A 24724-nucleotide genomic window follows, 5' to 3' on the forward strand; every position below is an offset into this window, starting at 1 on the left:
AAACTTACGTTCACATGTTATCACGAGGGAAAAAATCTGTGTCATTTCAGATCATGGAGCTGAGATCAAAGCAGTAATGGAGTCTTTGGGTCCAATGTGGAAACCACCCTTTGTCCAACATAGGTATTGTATCTGACACATTGATGCGAACTACCATGGAAGGTACAAGAAGAATGATGAGCGTCAATTACTTGTGCGCATGGGTAAGTGAAACTGGTGTAGTTTGTTTTCTTTCGATCATTTTCATTTTGCAAATAAACAAAGTTAGTAAGTTCTACATTTTTTGATCAGGTTACGAACTACTTCCTCAAACATTTGAATCAATGCTTCAAGATTTGCGAGCGAAGAACGAGGAAGGATACGATTACATCAGCCTCATCGATAAAGAAATGTGGACAAACACATATGATGGTGGATATCGATATGGACACATGACGACCAACTTGGCTGAGGTAATCAATTCGACCTTAAAGGGTGCACGTCACTTACCTGTAGCGACTTTGGTTAAAATTACATATTTTCGTTTGGGGGCACTTTTTACGAAGCTCGGGGGACAAGCTCAAACCTGGATGCAATGCGGTTATGTCTATCACCCTAGATTAGTTGCTAATCTACAAAAAAAATTGATGCATCAAATGGAACGTCTATAACAAGCTTCTCTAGAACACATGCATTGTTTCGTGTCACAGAGTTGCCATGACCTCTTCAAGGGATTGAAGTTGTGTCGTTAAGAGTAAATCTACGGGATAGAACGTGCAACTGCGGTTTTTTTCAAGCTCTTAAGTATTCATGCTCTCATGTGATAGCAACTTGCTCGCATACTCGTCAAGACTATAACCGTTTTGTGGATCCCGTATACCTACTATCATAAGTTTTTAAGGTATACGAATTTGAGTTTCCACCCATAGGTAATGACAAAGACCCTGATGAGGTTTAGAATTAGGTTCCGATTGTACCAAATCCAAGTTTATTGAGGGAGCGTGGTCGTCCAAAATCAACTCGCATTGTGATATGGATATTTGAGAAACCATAAGACATGCCAAAAAATGTGGGCATTTGTAGAAACTCATGACACGCTAGGAGAATATGTCCACTACTATTGCCATCAAGTAATAATTGACGAGGAACTGATGTAGTTGTTTATCAAATAATAATTCCTGTACTTTAATTTGCATTTACTTAAAGTTAATATCATTCAATAACCGCTGATGAAGATTAAAAAAATGATACAAGATAACGAGATTGTACGTTGGCGTTATATGTGATTATAATAAAAGAGGTAATAAGTGACAAACTTAAGAAAGTTATCGAATAAAATTATTTAATTTTATCAAACTAATAAACTAATAATAATTTGAAATTTGAATATAATTCTAAATACAACAAACTTAAAATAAGTATTAATTGGTAAATAATAACCAAATTACAATAATTGATATTAAATGATAATAAACAAAATTATCAAAATATATTAACAAAAAGTCCAACAAAATAAACAAAATAAATTATAAAAAAATCCAACCAAATTAACAAAATAAAGCAAGTATTTCATGATAAATAATAAAAAAATTAAAATAAAATAACTGCAAAAAAATTAATTAAATAAAATATAAAAAAAATTTAAATACTTAAAATAAATTACAAACAAAATACTAAATATAATAAAATATACCTTAAACAGTTATAAGAGAATATAAGAGTATTTGAGAGAAGTTGTGAGGATTGGGTGTGATGAAAGTGATTGAGAATGGGGGTATTTATAGGGAGGGATAGGGGTGTGAACGGTCTGGATAGTTGAGTAATTAAACCTAAGGCGCGCTACAGGGGGCGCGCCTTTCTGACGCGTGTCAGAATTAAAGTTAAGGCGCGGCCCTGCACCGCGCTATAGCTCTACGTGGCGTAAGGCGCGCCCCAGGGGCTGTGCTTTAGCCACGTGTGTCCAACTCAGCATAAGGTGCGCTGCTAGGGGTGCGTCTTACCCCTCGTGGCGACAGAACGCATTTCTGCAAAAGGTGTTAGATCAAAAAATATAGTTTAAACGATATCTGACAAAAAATTAAAAAGAAAAAAAGGTGATTTATCGAAAAAATCACCATTTAAATTGTTATACTTTTATAATATTTACGTAAATAATTAAATTATTTTTGGCTATAAATAATTGGTTCAATAATTGAGTGAGTAGACCAGCAATAATTGAGTGAGTAGACCAGCAATAACTGAGTGTGCGGTGCGCAAGATCTTAGCAGGTAAATATTTCCACGTTTGTTGGTCCTACGAATTAATTGGAAAGAGTAAAAAGGACTTAATATACAGTAAACTCAGAGCAGTTTCCAATCTTTTTCCATAGAAAAGTCTAATTTGAGACCTCAGCCATCTATTTGGACCAGTTCCACTCAACATGTTCTTGATTCCGCTTCTTGTTTGGTTTCGACTGAATTTCGTGATATTTTCATTTAAATTGGATTGAGGGTGTTACAAAAGGTATATTTAAACAAACATCACGCTTAAACTACGAACTTAAGTAAGCTTATATAAAAAATTATAAGTGGAAAGATACTACTTAAATATTTATTTTTTATTCTTATAATATTAAAAGAAATGATTAAATATGAAAAGCGATGAACACGTTCGTCAAGGAAATGATTACATGAATAGTTTAGAAGTACTTTACAGTGTCTAGCAACAGCAACTAAAGCAGGAATAAATAAGTATTAATGTTAACTCTGGTATAACTGAAGTGAATGGTGATACCTAGAAACAATTGTTTTTGTCTCAACTAATAAAAAATACTTATTAAGAATATCCACTAAAAGGGCTACAAAATGAAAATCACATGACAAAAGTTAACATTATCTAACTAATTTATTATACTGAAAAAAAACTAGATCACCAATGAAACTCAATTGCACCTTTATATATAACTTTACAACTAATTTAACCGTTATCTAACCACTCCTATCAAATACAACTATAATCTATTTCTGAACACTTCTCCTTAAATTGGTGGGTGATATACATCTTTTACCCTCGACTTGAATAACAAATATTTATGCTGACTAACTTTAAGATCTTTAGTTTGGTATATCGGTTTGTTGATCATAATGAATCCTTACAAAATCCTTTTGAATATTTTCTCGTATAATATGATAATGTATCTCTACATATTTTTTATGTTCGTGATAAATCAGATTAGCTGCAATCTGTAATGTTGCTTGATTATTAGAAAATACCATTGCTAGATCATCGTGTTTAATCCCTAGCTCATTAATCAATCCTTTCAACCACAAGAACTTGGCTATTGTTGAAGTCATTCCCTTATACTCGATTTCTGTTGATGATCTTCACACAACATGCTATGTCTTTAACTTCCAACATACTAACAATTCTCCCATCTTGGTACAGTAATTTGTTATAGATCTTCTTATCATAGGACATGATGTCCAATGAGAATTATAAAATACATTTATTTGAGTCTTGTTGCAAAAAAGATGCCTTGGTCATTATTTTTCCTCATATACCTTATGATTCAAAGAGTTGCCTCATAATGCAACTTCGTAGGCCTTTGTATGAACGAGATCAAGTGTTGGACAATATATGTTATTTTTGATTGACTATGTGTTAAACAAAGTAAATGACCAATAAACCGTTGATACATCCCAACATCTTAAGGACTTCTGATTTTGTTCAAATGGGGTTTATGTACATCGTGTTCCCTTTAAACCTAAATTAGCTACAATCTTCACGGCATATTTTCACTGATTCAACCCAATGCCTTCTTTTGATCTAACAACCACAATATCGACAAATTACTTGAGATAACCAAGATCCTGCATCTTAAAATTCTGATGAAGAATAGTTTTTAGCTCGACTATTAAATCATCATCATTTCCCATAGTCAAAAGACCATTAACATAGACTAACACAAAGACTAGTTTATCTTTTTTTTCACTTTGTGAACATAGAATAATCGTGTAGACTTTGTACATAACACAAAAGCTTTCATCAGTTTCAAATTCCATTGACTCGATGATTGCTTTAATCCATACAAAGATTTAGGCAACCACACACATGTCTCCCTAGGGTTGTGAAAGCCTTCTGGAAGTATCATGTAACCTTCCTCATGTATGTCATCTTGTAGAAAAGCATTAAACACATCCATTTGGAATAGAGACTAATCAAACATAACATGTAACTTCCCAAACTTGATCACCATAAGATGAGCTTAACATGTTATATTGGGCTACTAAAGAAATCACTAAATTTAAAATGCTTTTCTATTTCATTTTTAAAATATAATATGGTTTATCAAAATACCACATTCATAATCGTTATAAAATATTTATAAAAATTGAAATTCCATGATATGTAGTTTGAAACAAATTAATATAACATAAATCTCTTAGTTTACAATCTCAATACATGTATAAGTATCTTATGAATACTATATCCACTAAAAGTAATAATACAATACTTTAGAGGAGGATGTTGGAAATCATATTACAACAGTGTTTATCGTATAAACTCAAACTACTAACCCACGAACGAAAACATTCAAACACTGAGCCTTACAAAGTTCCGTGGTATATTGTTAACCTAAAATATACATTATAAATCTAATAAACATAAACATACTAGCAGAAATAACGATAAAAATAAGTACATGAATTATTCATAAATCCAAGCGCTACATGCTTAAGGTTTATTCATTTCTTTCACAATAACTAAAAAAATGTGTTTTATTTTTATCTTAACTAAAAATATATTTTAATCTTATCTTAACTTAAAAATATATATTTTATTTTTATCTTAAATTTAAAAATATATTTTATTTTTATCTTAACTTATTACATATATTATATTATTGATTTAAATTATTAAATATATTCTATTCTTACCTTAAATTATTAAGTATTATTTATTATTATTTTAACTTAAAATATATATTTATTCTTATTTTAATTTAAAAATATTTTTTTATCTTAATTAAAAAAGATATATTTTATTTTTATCTTAATTTTAAAATATTATAAGAATAAAAACGCCGCAATAGAGTAGTACTTTAGCGTCGTTTACAAACGCCGCTATAGACTCTTACTTTAGTGGTGTTTTTATACAAACGCCGCAACAGAGTAGTACTTTAGCGGCGTTTTTTTAGCAAACGCCGTAATAGAGTAGTACTTTAGCGGTGTTATTTTACAAATGCCGCTATAGACTCTTACTTTAGTGGGTTTTTATACAAATGCCGCTATAGACTCTTACTTTAGTGGGTTTTTACACAAACGCCGCTATAGACTCGTACTTTAGTGGCGTTTTTATAAAAACGCCGCTAAAGACTCGTACTTTAGTGGTGTTTTTGTTTATAAACGCCGTTAAAGACTCTTACTTTACAAATTTGTAGTTTCCCCTTTAACCCTTTTTCATTTTTTAAAACGCCTAGGAAATCTCTTCGACTGCTAAGTTGTTTGCTATTTATGCTCGAGTTTTCAAATTTCAAAACCCTAATCTCCTCCCAAAAGTGATTTTTTTTCAAATCTTCCCCTTTTACTCCATGACTCTAAACAACAAACACAAATCCCTTAAGATTGGCATTGAAAATCGACAAGCTGAACCTGAGCTCGACTCTGAAGAAGACTTGGAGGAGTTGGAATCCTATATCTTCAAAAATCCATAGTCATTTCTTCGCCGATTCCTCATCCCTCCTTCGTTTCATTTTGTTTCCTTTTTTTTCAATTCTTTGTTTGGCTTTGGTATCGGCAGGAAAACAACATAAGAAAACACTGGGAAGAGTGTTTACGTGTGTGTGAGAGATAAAAAACCTTAAGTTCTCTCTGCCTAGACTGTGTGTGTTTATTTCGAAGCCTCCCTGCTTTATCGGAGACTTGTTTGGGGTATATCAATCTCCACTTCAAGTTCGTCTGTTCCTTTTTCATATCTGTTTTAGTTTCAGATCTATGGTTTTTTACATGTAATTCAGTGGGGTTTTGTTGTGTTTTGGTTTTCAGGTTTGAAAAAAAATTAGTTTCGCTTTATTTTCTTCAACATAGCATTGTGTAGTCCATTGATTCGCTCCATGAAATAACAACAACAACAACAAAACCCTATTCCCATATGCAATGGGGTAAGGGGAGGTAGGGTAGTAGGCTGCCCCCAACGCCAGGTTGAGAACAACTTCCGTGGAAGACCTCCGGCAGTCAGAAAATTAAAAGTAAAGATAAAATGCAATGCATGTATAAATAAATAAATCCCTGCAAATAAATCCCTGCGTAAAAATCTCTGCATATAGACATAAAACGTAAGGCCCGACTAAATATAAAGAGAGGAAACATGAATAGAGGTATACACAGAAATCAACGATAGCAAGCTAAGATAAGGAATAATGTCAAATGGTTAAAAGCAAAGCTAAGGCAACAATACTTTGTGACCCTAGTTCTAAGCCTTCATAAATTCCAATGACAGAAACGTATAAAAAGTAGAATCAGTTCTAAGCCTATGGGATTCGCTCCATGAAAGTATTTGTTTATAGATAATTTATATAGATATTCGAATTTCATTTTGCACTTGAGAATCAGTTAAATTAATTTAATAACTGACTGCATATATTTCATTATTTGAATGTAAATTACGACAATTTAGTTACTTCGTTTTTAGCAAAGAAGATTTAAAATGCTGAATTATTAAAGCAAGGTCGTTGAACTTTCCTTGGATATTGTAATTAATTTGTGCTGGATTTAGGTTCGGACTATCTTCATTTCGGGTCTTCCTGAAGATGTCAAAGAGTGAGAGTTGCAGAATTTATTGAGATGGCTTCCAGGTTATGAAGCTTCGCAAGTGAACTACAAAGGAGAAAAGCCTATGGGTTTTGCTCTCTTCTCAAATGTGCGATTTGCAGTTGCTGCTAATGATGCCCTTCAAGTATTATAGATTTATTTAATTGGCATTTTTTATTTTACTAATCTGAGGTATCTCACTCTTTTTCAAAGCAGTGATTGGGTTTGATTCGTATGTGTGCTAGGAAATGGTTTTTGATGCCGAGTCAAAGTCCCTTTTGCACATAGAGATGGCAAAGAAAAATCTATTTGTTAAAAGAGGTAAGTTGTTATTTTAACACTTTGTTTAATGCCAGAGTGAAAAATACTTTACATTGTTATAAAGAAATGCACGGATAGATAGTGTGTTAAACTGGATAAATTAATGCATTACGCATAATCTGGTTAGAAATGATCATGATGTTTGAAAGGCGATTAGATGATGGTTCTAAGTACACAATAGCCATGTGAAAGGAAATATTTAGGAAGAGCTAGAGTTTGGTTGAATGTGGCTGAAATATTGTCTATAGTTTTGCTTTAAATCATCAATTTTAGATGTCTACTCCTGGTTTCAGGTTGATACTTCTTTTTAATTATTTTCTCCCCCCTTTTCACAATAGCTTGATTTGTGATTTCATTGCAGTTTTTTGACATGCCTAGACATGAAGCTATCCAAGCACTTGATGTATACAAGCGAGCTGGTCAGCAGGTGAAGATATAATTTCTTAATAGTTACAATTGTGTCGAATATTTAGCTTTTCTGGTTATTGAATTAAATTGTTATTTGGTTAGTAGTTGTGGTTGGTTTGGTGAAAATATAATTAATGTCTATGATGCAGGCTAATAGCCTTTCTGATTTTTACGATGTTTGCAAAGGATTGGAACTTGCTAGGAACTTCCAGTTTCCTGTTCTCCGGGAGGTATGGGTTCTATGGAGGTGATTTTTTGTTTGAATTCTCTTATGTGATTTTTTTGTTCAATCCTTTGATATTAACTAATCATTATCATTGTTCCGGCCTCCACAATCTTTTTCATATATCCTGTTCTCGGTTTGCTTGTTCTTTTTGTTTGATTATCGTCACTCACGTGTGTTCTTTTGTTCTGTTTGGTTGATTCTTCGATTAGTAAAGGAATAAGATTAAAGGTTTTATGTTATGTTCTAAGGTCTTCCCCTTTTTCTTAGCAATAACTGTTTGATTTCTGTGATTGTGCGAAGGGGGGTTTGAAGAACTTTTGGGTTTATGTAATTGTAAGATAGACCCTAGAAACATTAAATTGTAATGCTTTTATTTCTTCGTTTAGGTTGAACTTCAAAATCAAATAATATGACAATATCATTGATAGGGATAGCGATTAAGAAATTGAACAAAGAAGTTACTGCATGCACTTGAAATTTTAATATTCTTATTTAAGTATAGGGATTTAATTTCTTTTAGTGGAAAGTATGATTTCACTGTTTCAGCATATTTGTCACTGTTGACCTATCATTGGCAATGATAGTCTACTCTATATTAAGCTTGGTAAATGTTGATTTATGTTTGCCGGATAACTTGTGTGGTTTTGATAAGTTCGTTCCTTCAACATCTTCTCCAAGGCTCCAACCATGATTATTACTATCTATGATTGTTTGATATTGTTCAATTATAACTGGCTGCAATCTCTAGTGATGTATTTGTGTCCTATTAACCAATGATGATTAGTGCTTTTTGTTTCAAATTGCAGGTTAGTTAAAATGGCTATGGAGATCACTCAATTTCTGCTGGCTGCCTAATCAGTGGATACAAAAGTCCGGACTGAGGCAGAGAGTAATTTGCGGTAGTTCCAAGAACAGAACATACCTATTTTCCTTCTTTCTTTATCAGTTGAGCTTTCAATGATATTCTAGTGAACAATGTTGAACTATGTTACATTTTAATTTTATTTTATAAATTTTGATTTATTTTTCTACATAATGTGTGTCGTAATTAAATTTTAAGTTTATTGTTATTAGATAATGCTATAGAATATTCAATTTGCGTAATATAAAATAGAAAATGATATATGCGATATCAGTCAGGTTATTTTGCGGCGTTTTGTGAAGAAAACGCCACTACATACATAGTTATTAGCGGCGTTTTTTTACCACAAACGCCGCTAAATAACATAACATGTAGCGGCGTTTTAAAAAACAAACACCACTAAAAACAAGGTAATTTACGACGTTTTTAGAAAAAAGCCGCTATAGATCTTGATATTTTGCGACATTTTTCTTAAAAACACCACTATAGAGCTTGACCTATTGCGGCGTTTCTAAGAAAAATGTCGCTACCTTTTGCGGCGTTAGTTTTAGCGGCGCTTCTTGCGGCAATTTTACATACGTCGGGAAAGTTTTTAGTGGCGCTTAAAAACGCCGCTATAGATGTAAAAAAAACACCGCTAAAGTACTACTCTGTTGCGGCGTTTGTATAAAAACGCTGCTAAAGTTACAATTTTGTGGCGTTTGGAATGTAAACGTCGTTATATATTTCAAGTTAGTGGCGTTTTCTCTCAAAACGCCACTGTGGAATAGTTTTGCTAGTGTTACACGCATAAATTACTAAGTAAAGATCTTACAAACAGTACATGTGCAACTAAAGTGACTAAATATTGTACTTGAATATGATTATCGTTTGAACTCCTTTTAGGATGTCGATGCTCTAACTCAAAAGAAATCAAAATCTAATGAGGAGAAATAATTTGAACGATGAGCTTTACGAAGCTCAGTAATACACAACTACTTAACATAAACTAAATGAATAGGCAACACAACCAGGTTTAACGTAAACATGTCATGAATAGGCAAGCTAGTTATTACCAATTGGTTTCCTATCATGCGATAATTTTACCAATTCATATGTGCCATTAGCAGTTAGATTGCAAGGCTTCATGAATAGTGGCTGGAACATCAATATGATGACTTGTATAGACTTTAGGCTTGAAGACACTACTTTACGTCGTGTGACCATTGTATGTGTGTTACTCAGACGGCTCGTCAGTGTCCTAGAATCGAAGATAACACTATCAAGCACATTATCCTTAACTGCATCTACCACACGTGTTGTTCTGAATTCATTTGCTAGTTCATTAGCAGCTGCTGAAGCTGACAAAGATCCTGAGTAATTAGTCTACATAGCACCGCTAGTAGCCGAACCAAAAGTGCCCTCTGGTGCTTGAATCTGGTACGAAACTTGTGTAACACTGGAAGCTAGGTCGACACAAGGTAGTATGGTAAGTGAGGGTGACTCAAAAATAGAATTACTTGGCAACAAAGAACTTGTAAACAACAAAGGGGAATATATACTCATCAAAGACAATGCGTCGTGATATAAACACTCGTCCATTGGCTGAACAACACTGAAAAACATGATGTGCGGGTGAATATCCGATAAAGACACACGGTTGAGAATGGTAATCCTGCTTGTGTCTGTTATAGGGTCGTCGAATATACGAATAGCATCAACTCTTGAATATCAAGAGAATTTGGTGAAGCATCAAACATGTAGAGTTCACCTTCTAAACCCGTTTCAGCGGCACTCTTCTAGTGTGCTCATGCTTCATATGGTACTCATTCAAATGAAACTCAAAAAAATATTTTATCATCCTTAGCAGTTTTAGACATCGAAAAAGATTCCTTGTAATACGAGGAACTTGAAATATATCATTAATGAAGACTTAGTTTACATGCTATTGAGGACTGTATAATATGACCAATAGTCAAAATCGAATCATCATCAATATGTACCTTACCTGAACCATTATGGCTGCAAGATGCTTGCAATGGTTTCAAGTCATTCATCACGTGGTGCGTCGCTCCTGAATCAGGGTACAAGTGGTGTTTGCTATCCCTTAACTTGGTCCTATCAAACAATTAACTTGAGTAGTGTCAACTTGTGGAGCATCTTTATCTGAGTCGAGACCTACAGGAGGACTAAAACAGGCATTATATTGATACTTAAAGGAATCATTTGAGCAGAAACATGCATTAACATCGGCTTGTTGATCAGTGGATTGTTTGTACCGATGTGGAGAGGAAGGACCTTCCAAATTGTTGGAAAAATATGAATGAATTGATTTATTCAATCATAACTATTCAACATCTCTATTCATGAAAACTAATTAAGTATTTTCATGTAAAATAGTTATTTCATTTCACCCCAAAAGTCGAGTCTTTTCATGTTAACCTTTTGATCAAAAGGTTATAATTTTTAATCAAATGGTTAAGTAATTTCATTTAAAGGTCTTAACCTTTTAATACAAATTTCTCTCCCTATATAAAGGCTAAGTTGTGACACATCTCAATACCCAATTTTTTATTATTTTCTTTCAAATACTTTCCTTTCAATTCTCCAATTCTTCCAAAGTCATTTTTCTGTGATAGATAAAGACAAAGATTGTGTTTGATTGTTCACTACGGTTGTGCTTACTGTTGTGAACGTTTGTTGTTGTATCTTGGGAGACCGACGTCCAACGTTGCTCAAAGCACCGAGGAGATGACGAATCTGTCTTAAGGAAACTGTTCATACAAGCCTCAACAAAACTCTTCTTCTATTTATTCAGTTCCATCCGATTACATGTTCTATTTTAATTTCACATTTTTTAACTTTATTATTGAAACAAAATTTTTAGATTATAATACTACAACAATATTTTTCAATATTTTACAACAATCTTAAGACAGATTTCTTGTGTTGTAGATCAATCTAAACTCAAACAAATTACCGTGGTAATATATTTAGGTTAATATATATTTCGTTTCATATTATATTTATTATTTCAGTTTTGATTCTGATTACAGAAAAATGTCTGATACTTCATCCAATTCACAGTCTAATGCGATTGTCGCTACACAGACTCAGACTGCGAGCTAAACATTACCTATGCCCATGAGTCATAATGAAAAGCCTGCGAAATTCAATGGAGAGTCAAAACATGGCAACAAAAAATGTTGTTTTATTTGACGACATTGAATTTGGCCAAATTTTTGAAAGATGATCCTCCTACTATTAGAGAGGATGAAGTGGATGCTGTAATCACATTCAACATTACCGAAGCATGGAAGCACTCTGATTTTCTATGTCGTAACTACATCTTGAGTGGTTTATCTGATGCACTTTATGAAGTATACAACGTAAAGAAAACGGCTAAGGAGCTATGGGAATCATTGGACCATAAATACAATACTGAAGATGCTGGTGCTAAGAAATTCTTAGTTGCCAAATTCTTAAACTTTGTAATGGTTGATTCTAAAACTGTTGTGAATTAAGTGCAAGAATTTCAACTGATCATTCATGGTATTCTCGTAGAAGGGATGATTATAAGTGAATCCTTTTAGGTGGCAACCATTATTGAAAAACTTCCGCCTGCTTGGAATGACTTTAAGAATTATCTTAAGTATAAGAAAAAAGAAATGACAGTGGAAGATCTGATTGTGAGACATCAGATTGAAGAAGACAATCAATGTGAGCTAAAAGGCTAAACAAAACAGACAATCATAACATTGCCAAGGCAAATGTGGTGGAAGTAAAAAAGGACTTCAAGAAAAGAAGCAATCTCAAATTGAGTCTAAACTAGGACCAAAAGGCAATGTTTCTAAAAAGCAAAAATTCCAAGGGAAGTGCTTTAATTGCAATAAGACGGGACATATATCATTCGAATATAGGCTTCCAAAAAGGTCCAGAACAAAAGAGGCTAATGTTACGACAAAAATTTCCAAGGAAGTATCTGAACTTGACCTATGTGTTGTGGTCTCTGAAGTTAACTTGGTTGATTTAAATCCAAGAGAATGGTGGCTTGATACTGGTTCCACTCGCCATATTTGTTGTGACAAGGACTCCTTTGCTGAGTTGGTTTCTTGTGAGAAAGGAGAAAAACTCTATATGGGTAATGCTGCAACTTCCAAGATCAAGGGGAAAGGCACTGTAATTTTAAAGATGACTTATGGCAATGAGTTGAAACTTCAAAACGCACTGTATGTGCCTGACAGACGAAAGAACCTTGTCTCTGGGACCCTCCTAAGTATACATGACTTTAGGATGGTGTTTGAATCCCAGAAGTTAGTTTTATCAAAAAGGGGAATATTTGTGGGAAAGAGATATGTATTGAACAATATATGGAAACTCAATGCTATCTCTGTAAAAGCTAAAAATATAAATAAGAATGATTCTTCTTCTTCTTCTTCTGTTTATATGATTGAGTCATTAAAATTATGGCATGGTAGACTCGGACATGTTAATTATGAAACTTTACGTAGATTAATTAACTTAGAACATATTCCCCCATTTCACATTAATTATAATCACAAATAAGGAATTACACAAATTGTTATACTTTTATAATATTTATGTTAATGATAAAATTATTTTATGCTATAAATAATTTTATGTTAATAATTGCGTGGTGCAAGAACTAGCAATAACAAAGCTGTTATTTGGCAACGAAGTGTTAAATACTTCCACATATTTGTTGGTCCTACCAATTAAATGGAAAGAGAAAAAAAGACTTAATATACGGTCTTGTTGCCAATCTTTTTCTATAGAAAACTCATTGGAGACCTCAGTCATCTATTTAGTTGCTTGAAAAATTTTTCATCATTCCTTGAATGAGTCCTAATATCATATGATTAATGGAAGTATTCAAGTTATTTTAATTACAAATAAGTCCTTAAACTTTTTAAATAATTTAATTTAGTCCCCGAAATTGATTTTAAGTTAAGAATTCTTAATAATTGGTCAGTAAGAGAAATTGAATGAGAATTAAGGATAAAATTGATTGATATTCATGATTCCACTTCTTGTTTGGTTTCGACTGAATTTCGTGGCATTTTCATTTAAACCGGATTGAGGGTGTTACAAAATGTATATTTAAACAAATATCACGCTCAAACTACAAACTTAAGTAAGCTTATAGAAAAAATTATAAGTGGAAAGATACTACTTAAATATTTATTTTTTTATTCTTATAATATTTTAAAATTAAGATAAAAATAAAATATATCTTTTAATTAAGATAAAAATAAAATATATTGTTAAATTAAAATAAGAATAAAATATATATTTTAAGTTAAAATAATAATAAAGAATACTTAATAATTTAAGGTAAGAATAGAATATATTTAATAATTTAAATTAATAATATAATATATGTAATAAGTTAAGATAAAAATAAAATATATTTTTAAAAGTTAAGATAAAAATAAAATATATATTTTTAAGTTAAGATTTGATTAAAATATATTTTTAGTTAAGATAAAAATAAAACACATTTTTTAGTTAAGATAAGAATAAAATATATTTAATAAGTTAAGATAAAAATAAAATATATTTTAAAATAATTCAAAAATTGTGGTCAAAATGAAAAGAGACAATAGTTAGGTGGACAATGATATAATTTACCCTATATAATAATAAGAAAATTGCACTATTTTTTTCTAACTTTTATTAAAATTACACTATTTAAATTGGCGATTTTCCCGATAAATCACCTTTTTCATCTTTAATTCCCTGTCAGGCACATGTCAGACTATATTTCCCAATCAAACACCCTTTGCAGAAAGGCACGCCCCCTACAGCGCGCTTTAGGCTGATCTGTCGCCACGTGGGGTAAGGCGCGCCCCCTGCAGCGTGCCTTATGCTGAGTTGGACACACGTGGCTAATGAGCGGCCCCCGGGGCGTGCCTTACGCCACGTAGGGCTATAGCGCGGTGCAGAGGTCGCGCTTTTCAATTATAACATGCTCAATTATCATACATGCATAATGCAAGGCACGATGCAGGGACCGCGCCTTGCATAATTTACCTGAACTTCTCGGCTTTAAAGCAACCTCTCTCGGCTATAAATAGCCCTCTCCCCGTGAACTCTCTCACAACTCCCTCTCAACTAAGAAATTAATACAACAATCGTTTCAACCAGTAAATAACACCCGATAATCCTCTTATATTTGATTCAGAAGTTCGTTCGATCTTTCGTTATAAGTAATTTTGTTATAATATTTTTTTATAATTATATATGATTATTTGAAAAACATATTATACTAATTGTTTTCAATTAATTTCTCTGTTTGTAAAATTGGAAAGCGGGAGTATACATTGAAATATTTTTGCGGTGCATGTAATAATATAAAATTATATTATTTAAATTATTTACGTTTATGTGTAAAAAATTTATTGTGTTATATTTTCGTTCATATATTATTTATTTAATTAGGTTTGTTTCATTTGTTTTTTTGCAGATATGATATTGTCGCACTTTTAAACTCTAAGAATGACGCGACTTTCAGCTATTGTTTATTATGATGGAGAAATTCGAGAAGATGAAACCGACGATAACGAAGATTTCGAGGAAGGTTCATGTTGGAAGTAGTAGAAGAATGTCTTCGTTGCAGTACAGATTTCCAACATCATTGTTGCCATTAACTTATACAGCGTTCGAACTATCGAACAATGATGATGTTGAAATGATGGTTGATTCTCAAAGTAATTATTCAGATGGCGATATTGAGATGTATGCAAAGTTTGTTCAAGTGCGTGCTAGTCAGGGTCAGTCATTAAGCTCCCACTATGGGCAGGCTAAACAAGTTGACAGCCCGACTACAATAATGTGTAATGATTTTAATGCCATAATGGGTAATCCGCATCATGGTGCCATCACATCAACTTCAATGGGGAGACATTCATCAGCAAAGCCTTATGATATGTACCGAGGTGGGTCTACGAACAATCCGTATGGCAACATCACATCCAGTTCAAGGGGAAGGCATTCATCTGCAAATTTATTTAACCTTAATATGGAGATGCCATCAATGCAACAATCTGTGCAGTTTCCATTTGACACGATGGCTTCAAGCTCCAGGGGAGGCATTCGACTGTGAGCTTTTTCGATCTCAATGTCGACATGCCTTCTAGTTCAAGGGGAAGGCGTGCAAGTAGTATGTTCTTCGACCTAAATGTGGAGAGCATGGAGGAACCATCATCTCCACCAGAAGAACCGCTTCGTGAGCCTGGTGCGGATGGCACTAAGACTGGACTATTCATTCTCCCAGAATCACCACAATTAAACTCCGATGATGATAATGATGTAGACGAAGTTCCCTCAAATGTGGCACAAACTAACCCTCCAACACACATGTATGAAGCTGATTATAGTGCAATGTACGGTCCAGAATTTGCGGATAAGCCTCGTCTCGGTGACTATGGATATTACTCATCAATAAATAACGATGAGTTATCTTTAGGCATGGAGTTTTCAAGCAAGAAAGAAGCGATGATGGCTATAAAAAATTACAATATTTGTAATTCTGTTTAATCCAGAGTTGACTGCTCCACGACAGAAAAATATGAATGCCACTGTGCCCGACGCGAAAACGGATGCAATTGGATGGATCGCGTATCGAAAAGGAAGAGGAAAAACAATAGATGTGAACTAACAGTATACAAGGGTCCTCACACATGTTGTTCTGAAGGGATCAACCCAGATCATCCCAACTTGTAATCTGAAGTGATCTGCCAAGCCATCATGCCCATGGTAAAAGCAAGCTCCCATATAGCTGTTACTGTGTTGATTTTATCTATACAATCGCAGTATTGGTACACTGTCTCCTACAAAAAAGCTTGGTTGGTAAAACAAAATGTCATTCTCAAACTTCATGGAGAATGGGATGCATCTTACAACGAACTTCTAAGTTTGTTTAGGCTGGTGCAAAGGTTGAATCCTGGGACAATTGTGGACTTCAAAACCTCTTATGCATACCATAATGATCGAGTTCTTCACGATCGATGCCAATTCTACCGGGTTTTTTGGACTTACCCACAGTGCGTTAATGCTGTCAAATACTGCAAGCCTGTGGTCCAGATCGATGAGACTTTCTTGTATGGAAAATACAAGCAAGTTTTATTATTGGCAGTTGTCCAAGATGGTAATCGCAAGTTTCTTCCAGTTTCTTTTGCTCTTGTTAAAGGAGAAGATACAGATTCTTAGGCTTTTCTCCTCCGAAACTTACGTTCACATGTTATCAGGAGGGAAAAAATATGTGTCATTTGAGATCAAGAAACTAGGATCAAAGCAGTAATGGAGTCTTTGGGTCCAATGTGGAAACCACCCTTTGTCCAAGATAGGTATTGTATCCGACACATTGATGTGAACTACCATGGAAGGTACAAGAAGAATGATGAGCGTCAATTACTTGTGCGCATGGGTAAGTGAAACTGGTGTAGTTTGTTTTCTTTCGATCATTTTCATTTTGCAAATAAACAAAGTTAGTAAGTTCTACATTTTTTGATCAGGTTACGAACTATTCCTCAAACATTTGAATCAATGGTTTAAGATTTGCAGGCAAAGAACGAGGAAGGATACGATTACATCAGTCTCATCGATAAAGAAATTTACCAAACACATATGATGGTGGATATCGATATGGACACATGACGACCAACTTGGCTGAGGCAATCAATTCGACCTTAAATGGTGCACGTCACTTACCTGTAGCGACTTTGGTTAAAACTATATATTTTTGTTTGGGGGCACTTTTTGCGAAGCTGGGTGGACAAGCTCAAACCTGGATGCAAAGCGGTCATGTCTATCACCCTAGATTAGTTGCATATCTACAAAATAAATTGTTGCATCAAATGGAATGTTTGTAACAAGCTTTTCTAGAGCACATGCATTGTTTCGTGTCACAGAGTTACCGCGACCTCTTCAAGGGATTAAAGCTGCGTTGTTAAGAGTAAATCTACGTGACAGAACGTGCGACTGCGGGTTTTTTCAAGCTCTTAAGTATCCATGCTCTCATGTGATAGCAGCTTACTCGCATGCTCGTCAAGACTATAAACGTTTTGTGGATCCCGTATACCTACTATCAGAAGTTTTTAAGGTATACGAATTTGAGTTCCCCCCATAGGTAATGACAAAGACCCTAATGAGGTTTAGAATTGGGTTTCGATTGTACCAAATCCGAGTTTATTGAGGGAGCATGGTCGTCCAAAATCCACTCAAATTCATTTTGATATGGATATTTGAGAAACCATGAGACATGCCAAAAAATGTGGGCATTGTAGAAACTCAGGACACACTAAGAGAACATGTCCACTGTTGTTGCCATCAAGTAACAATTGATGAGAAACTGATGTAGTTGTTCATCAAATAATAATTCTTGTACTTTAATTTGCATTTACTTAAAGTTAATATCATTCGATAACCGCTGATGAAGATTAAAAAAATGATACAAGATAACGAGATTGGACGTTGACGTTATATGTGATTATAATAAAAGAGGTAATAAGCGACAAACTTAAGAAAGTTATCGAACAAAATTATTTAATTTTATCAAACTAATAAACTAATAATAATTTGGTATTTGAATATAATTCTAAATACAACAAACTTAAAATAAGAATTAATTGGTAAATAATAACCAAATTACAATAACTTATATTAAATGGTAATAAACAAAATTATCAAAATATATTAACAAAAAGTCCAACAAAATAAACAAAAAAAATTATAAAAAAAATCCAACCAAATTAACAAAACAAAGTAAGTATTTAATGATAAAAAAAATTACAACAATAAAATATCTACAAAAATTAATTAAATAAAATATTAAAAAATTTAAATACTTAAATAAATTACAAACAAAATACTAAATATAATAAAATATACCTTAAACAGTTATAAGAGTATTTGAGAGAAGTTGAGAGGATTTGGTGTGATGAAAGTGATTGAGAATGGGGGTATTTATAGGGAGGGATGGGGGTGTGAACGGTTGGGGTAGTTGGGTAATTAAACTTAAGGCGTGGTACAGGGGGCGCCTTTCTGACGCGTGTCAGAATTAAAGCTAAGGCGCGGCCCTGCACCGCGCTATAGCCCTATGTGGCGTATGGCGTGCATTAGGGGCCGCGCTTTAGCCACATGTGTCCAACTCAACATAAGAAGTGTTGTAGGGGGCGCGTCTTACCCCACGTGGCGACATATCAGACTAAAGCGTGCTGCAGGGGGCGCGTATTTCTGCAAGGGGTGTTAGATTGAGAAATATAATATGAACGGTGTCTGACAGGAATTAAAAAGGAAAAAGGTGATTTATCGGGAAATCGCCATTTAAATTGTTATACTTTTAAAATATTTATGTAAATAATTAAAGTATTTTAAGCTATAAATAATTGGTTCAATAATTGAGTGAGTAGACCAGCAATAACCGAGTGTGCAGTGTGCAAGAACTTAGCAGGTAAATATTTCCACGTTTGTTGGTCCTACGAATTAATTGGAAAGAGTAAAAAGGACTTAATATACAGTAAACTCAGCAGTTTCCAATCTTTTTCCATAGAAAAGTCTTATTTGAGACCTCAGCCATCTATTTGGACCAGTTCCACTCAACATGTTCATGATTCCACTTCTTGTTTGGTTTCGACTGAATTTCGTGACATTTTCATTTATTTTGGATTGAGGGTGTTACAAAAGGTATATTTAAACAAACATCACGCTCAAACTACAAACTTAAATAAGCTTATATAAAAAATTATAAGTGGAAAGTTACTACAGAAATATTTATTTTTTATTCTTATAATATTAAAAGAAATGATTAAATATGAAAAGCGATGAACACGTTCGTCAAAGAACATAATTACATGAATAGTTTAGAAGCACTTTACAGTGTCTAGCAACAACAACTAAAGCAAAAGGAATAAATAAGTTTAATGTTAACTCTGGTATAACTGAAGTGAATGGTGATACCTAGAAACAATTGTTTTTGTCTCAGCTAATAAAAAATACTTATTAAGAGTATCCACTAAAAGGGCTACAAAATGAAAATCACATGAAAAAAGTTAACATTATCTAACTAATTTATTATACTGAAAAAAACTAGATCACCAATGAAACTCAATTGCACCTTTATATATAACTTTACAACTAATTTAACCATTATCTAACCACTCCTAACAAATACAACTATAATCTATTTCTTAACACTTCTCCTTAAATTGGTGGGTGATATACATCTTTTACCCTCAACTTGAATAACAAATATTTATGCTGACTAACTTTAAGATCTTTTGTTTGGTATATCGGTTTGTTGATCATAATGAATCCTTACAAAATCCTTTTGAATATTTTCTCGTTTAATATGATAATGTATCTCTACATATTTTTTATGTTCGTGATAAATCAGATTAGTTGTAATCTGTAATGCTGCTTGATTATCAATCCTTTCAACCACAAGAACTTGGCTATTGTTGAAGTCATTCCCTTATACTCGATTTCTGTTGATGATCTTCACACAACATGCTATTTCTTTAGCTTTCAACATACTAACAATTCTCCCATCTTGGTACAGTAATTTGTTACAGATCTTCTTATCATAGGACATGATGTCCAATCAGAATTACAAAATACATTTATTTGAGTCTTGTTGCAAAAAAGATGCCTTGGTCATTATTTTTCCTCATATACCTTATGATTCAAAGAGTTGCCTCATAATGAAACTTCATAGGCCTTTGTATGAACGAGATCAAGTGTTGGACAATATATGTTATTTTTGATTGACTATGTGTTACACAAAGTAAACGACCAATAAACCGTTGATACATCCCAATATCTTCAAGGACTTCACCTTGTGTCAAAGCCTTTGTTGCTTCATCGTATTCAATCGTAATCATGAGCTTATGATTTTGTTCAAGTAGGGTTTATGTACATCGTGTTCCCTTTAAACCTAAATTAGCTACAATCTTCAAGGCATATTTTCACTGATTCAACCCAATGCCTTCCTTTGATCTAACAACCACAATACCGACAAATTACTTGAGATAACCAAGATCCTGCATCTTAAAATTCTGATGAAGAATAGTTTTTAGCTGACTATTAAATCATCATCATTTCCCATAGTCAAAAGACCATTAACATAGTCTAACACAGAGACTAGTTTATCTTCTTTTTTTTTTTCACTTTGTGAACATAGAATATTCATGTAGACTTTGTACATAACACAAAAGCTTTGATCAGTTTCAAATTCCATTGACTCGATGATTGCTTTAATCCATACAAAGATTTAAGCAATCACACACGTCTCCCTAGGGTTGTGAAAGCCTTCTGGAAGTATCATGTAAACTTCCTCATGTATGTCATCTTGTAGAAAAGCATTAAACACATCCATTTGGAATAGAGACTAATCAAACATAACATGTAACTTCCCAAACTTGACCACCATAAGATAAGCTTAACATGTTATATTGGGCTACTAAAGAAATCGCTAAATTTAAAATGCTTTTCTATTTTATTTTTAAAATATAATATGGTTTATCAAAATACCACATTCATAATCGTTATAAAATATTTATAAAAATTGAAATTCCATGATATATAGTTTAAAACAAATTAATATAACATAAATCTCTTAGTTTACAATCTCAATACATTTATAAGGATCTTATGAATACTATATCCAATAAAAGTAATAATACAATACTTTAGAGGAGGATGATGGAAATCATATTACGACAGTGTAGCGTATAAGCTCAAACTACTAACCCACGAACGAAAACATTCACACACTGAGCCTTACAAAGCTCCGTGGTATATCGTTAACCTAAAATATACATTATAAATATAATAAACATAAACATACTAGCAAAAATAACGATAAAAATAAGTACATGAATTATTCATAAATCCAAGCGCTACATGCTTAAGGTTTATTCATTTCTTTCACAATAATATTAGTCTCATGCTTTTCTTAGTCCACAACTAGAGTCCTAGTCATGAACATATTTTGATCTCTAGTCTCAACAAATACAAGTTATACATCATCACATGCATATACACAATTGTAGAAATCACTTTCACAATAGAAACCATGTACTAATAATTAATGGGGAACCCGATGCCACACATGCCTTGGTATAATTTCCACCAGTCATAACTAATTATCTCTTGGCCTCATCATAGCCATCGGGTATAGATCATAGAGGAAACTTGATCTCACATATGTCTTAGTATAATTCTCGTTCAGAATACTTGTAGCAATGGCTCAATGCCACAATAACATTTAAACCAAGTGGCATAGATATCCAATAATCATTATCACACACAATCACAACATGTATAGGTGCACATATACCACTTTCATCAATCATTTTCTTACAATGTGAATCAAGCTTAACTAACCTTAACTATTTAATTTTAGAGAAATTGTGATAAAACTCGGCCCTTAACTCTTTATCTCTCTCATGACAAACAAGAAAAAAAACGAATGAGAAATGATGAAGATGACATAAAGGAGGTTTGATAATGTAGGTCAAATATGTAATTAAAAAATAAAATAATACAACATGGAATATTTTGATACAAGTAACCCTAGAGACATCAACTATACATGAAATCTCCATGCTCCTATCCAATATTATTAACACCCCCAACCCGTATCCGACCCGGATTCGAGTCCGATGTGTCACATTGACTTTTCAAACAATCACTTTTACAAAAGAATGAAAAATTTCAAATTTATTAAAATAAATTAATTATAAAACATATCAGAGCGTAAAATATTCAAATCTCTTAATTACATGCCAACTATATACATTAAACAAAATACATACTAATCATTTATTTTCTGATCTGATCAGTGGAAAGGAGAATCTGACCTGTCTTGCTCTTCTTCATTTCTCTTCTCGTTTTCCGTAACCTATGTGTGAAAGACTCACACGCTAAGTCGATGACTTAGTGAGGCATATAAAAGAATAATAGAAACTCTAATTCCTAACAAGGCATGAACACTCTATAATATCACATCACACAGAATTACATAATAATTCATATAACAATTGCATACATATAAATATATATTATCATTATCATGATTCACATCTTTATTGTTATCAATATTATTATCTTTCATTCCTTTAATCTTGTGATCTTGTCCCTAATACACATACACATCATATCATATCATACATTTGACCAATCAATACCCACATCATCATATATACATCATGCAATACAATTCATATTACAAAAACATATACACCACATGAGTATGTTTATTATTATCTCTTTGTTAGCCCATGTACATATATGAGAACTAAATATATGCGAGTACAATGAGGTTGTACACTATGCTGTCACCACAGCTCGTATAAATACACAGAAGTGCCACGTAGAATTGCACCGAAGTGCCGCGTAGAATTGCACCGTAGTGCCATATAAAATGTCTATAAGGACCACATAGAAATTCCTTAAGAATCATATACATATTCCAATGACCAAGTATGTGTCTCAAATGACCTCATAAATGTTCCAAAGTATACATATATGTCCCGAAGGATCGCATAAACCCTCGACTCTTGGCATACCAACAATACCTCTAGCTCTCGTGACACATAACATGGGCACTAATATTTATGTTTTCACACATTCACATATACACATAGTCTCATAGTTCTTTCACATAGCTCATTATCACATTTTCATAAGATCACACAGAGTCACATAGTTCATTTCCATATAATTCACAATACACGTAGATCACTTGCACGTAGAACATCTTCATAAAAATCACATAGCTTATAACTTGTTCTTATATCTTCTCATAAACATATTCTCTTATAGCTTTCTGTCATATCATTCTCACCACTTAATTTCACCTAACTCATAGTCACGTAGCTTATCTTATATACCTATATTCACATACCTTATTGTTGAGTTAATCGGTTGACGGAATCGGCCAAGAGGGGGGGTGAATTGGCAATTAAAATTTTGGTGGAAGCTTTTGTAGAAAATTGAAAAGATTTGCACAACGATTTAGAGTGGTTCGACTTTATCAACCAAAGTCTACGTCCACTACCTTAGCTATCCACACTAAGGATTTTCCAACAAATTTACTAATTTTTTCTTTCTTTTGAGGCCAAAGAGATAACCTTACAACTCCCTCAAGAATATACCCCAATTCTTGAGAACACTCTTTTCTCAAAGAGAAGATTACAAATTTTGCAAACTTACAAGAAAACCTCACAAGGTAAGATGTTTGCATAATTCTAGAACAAAGAAAGAACACTCAAGAATAAATATAATTGAGCACAATAAGTGTTCTTGAAAGCAAAATGAATATTGAATGAAAAATAGGCTTGAAATGCTCAAACTTGAGGTTTGATGCTTTCTCTTTGATTCTCTCTTGATTCTAGTTGCTTGATGTTTCTTGTTATTGATCAATGGCTCCTAAGCTTGCTTAAATACACCTTGAATCACTTCTGAACGTTGGGAATGATTAGTGAAGATAATATAGCCGTTTAAGTGTGAAATCAATTAATAAAACAGTTTGGAGTGTGGGGGGAATCGGTACCCCTTGAGGGGAATCGGTTCCCTAAGTGTAAAATTAAAATATTTCGACCGTTGAACAGGGGGGAATCGGTACCCCCTATGGGGGAATCGGTTCCCTACGAGCATTCTGGAAATCTCGGAGCCAAACCATTCAGGGGGGAATCGGTACCCCTTGGGGGGGAATCGGTTCCCTCTGAGCAATCTGGAATTTTTGGCTTTGAAATGGTTCGAAATACTTTGAAAGATTATTTTGAAATTGTTTTAAGATTAAAACTTAATTTTACACTTAAGTAAGGATTAAAAATGACTTTTGAAAGATTTAGAGTAATGTTTTGATATTCGAATAATTATATCGAATATACTTACAAAATCATTTGGAAAATCTTAAAATTCATTTAACTTAATTTGTTATATCGAAATATCAAAATGTTTTCAACAATCTCCCCCTTTTTGATATAACAAAACATTTTAGTAATTTTAAGATTTTGAAATCAAGTTTTGAAATTACTCCCCCTTACTTTAACACTTCTCCCATTTATCATTTAAAAACACACTTCTCCCCCTTTTTGTTAAATCAAAAAGACATTTTAAAGAATCTAAACAAGG

This window comes from Hibiscus syriacus, unplaced genomic scaffold (assembly GCF_006381635.1).
Source record: "Hibiscus syriacus cultivar Baekdansim isolate YM2019G1 unplaced genomic scaffold, ASM638163v2 tig00110387_pilon, whole genome shotgun sequence".
Lineage (NCBI taxonomy): Eukaryota > Viridiplantae > Streptophyta > Magnoliopsida > Malvales > Malvaceae > Hibiscus > Hibiscus syriacus.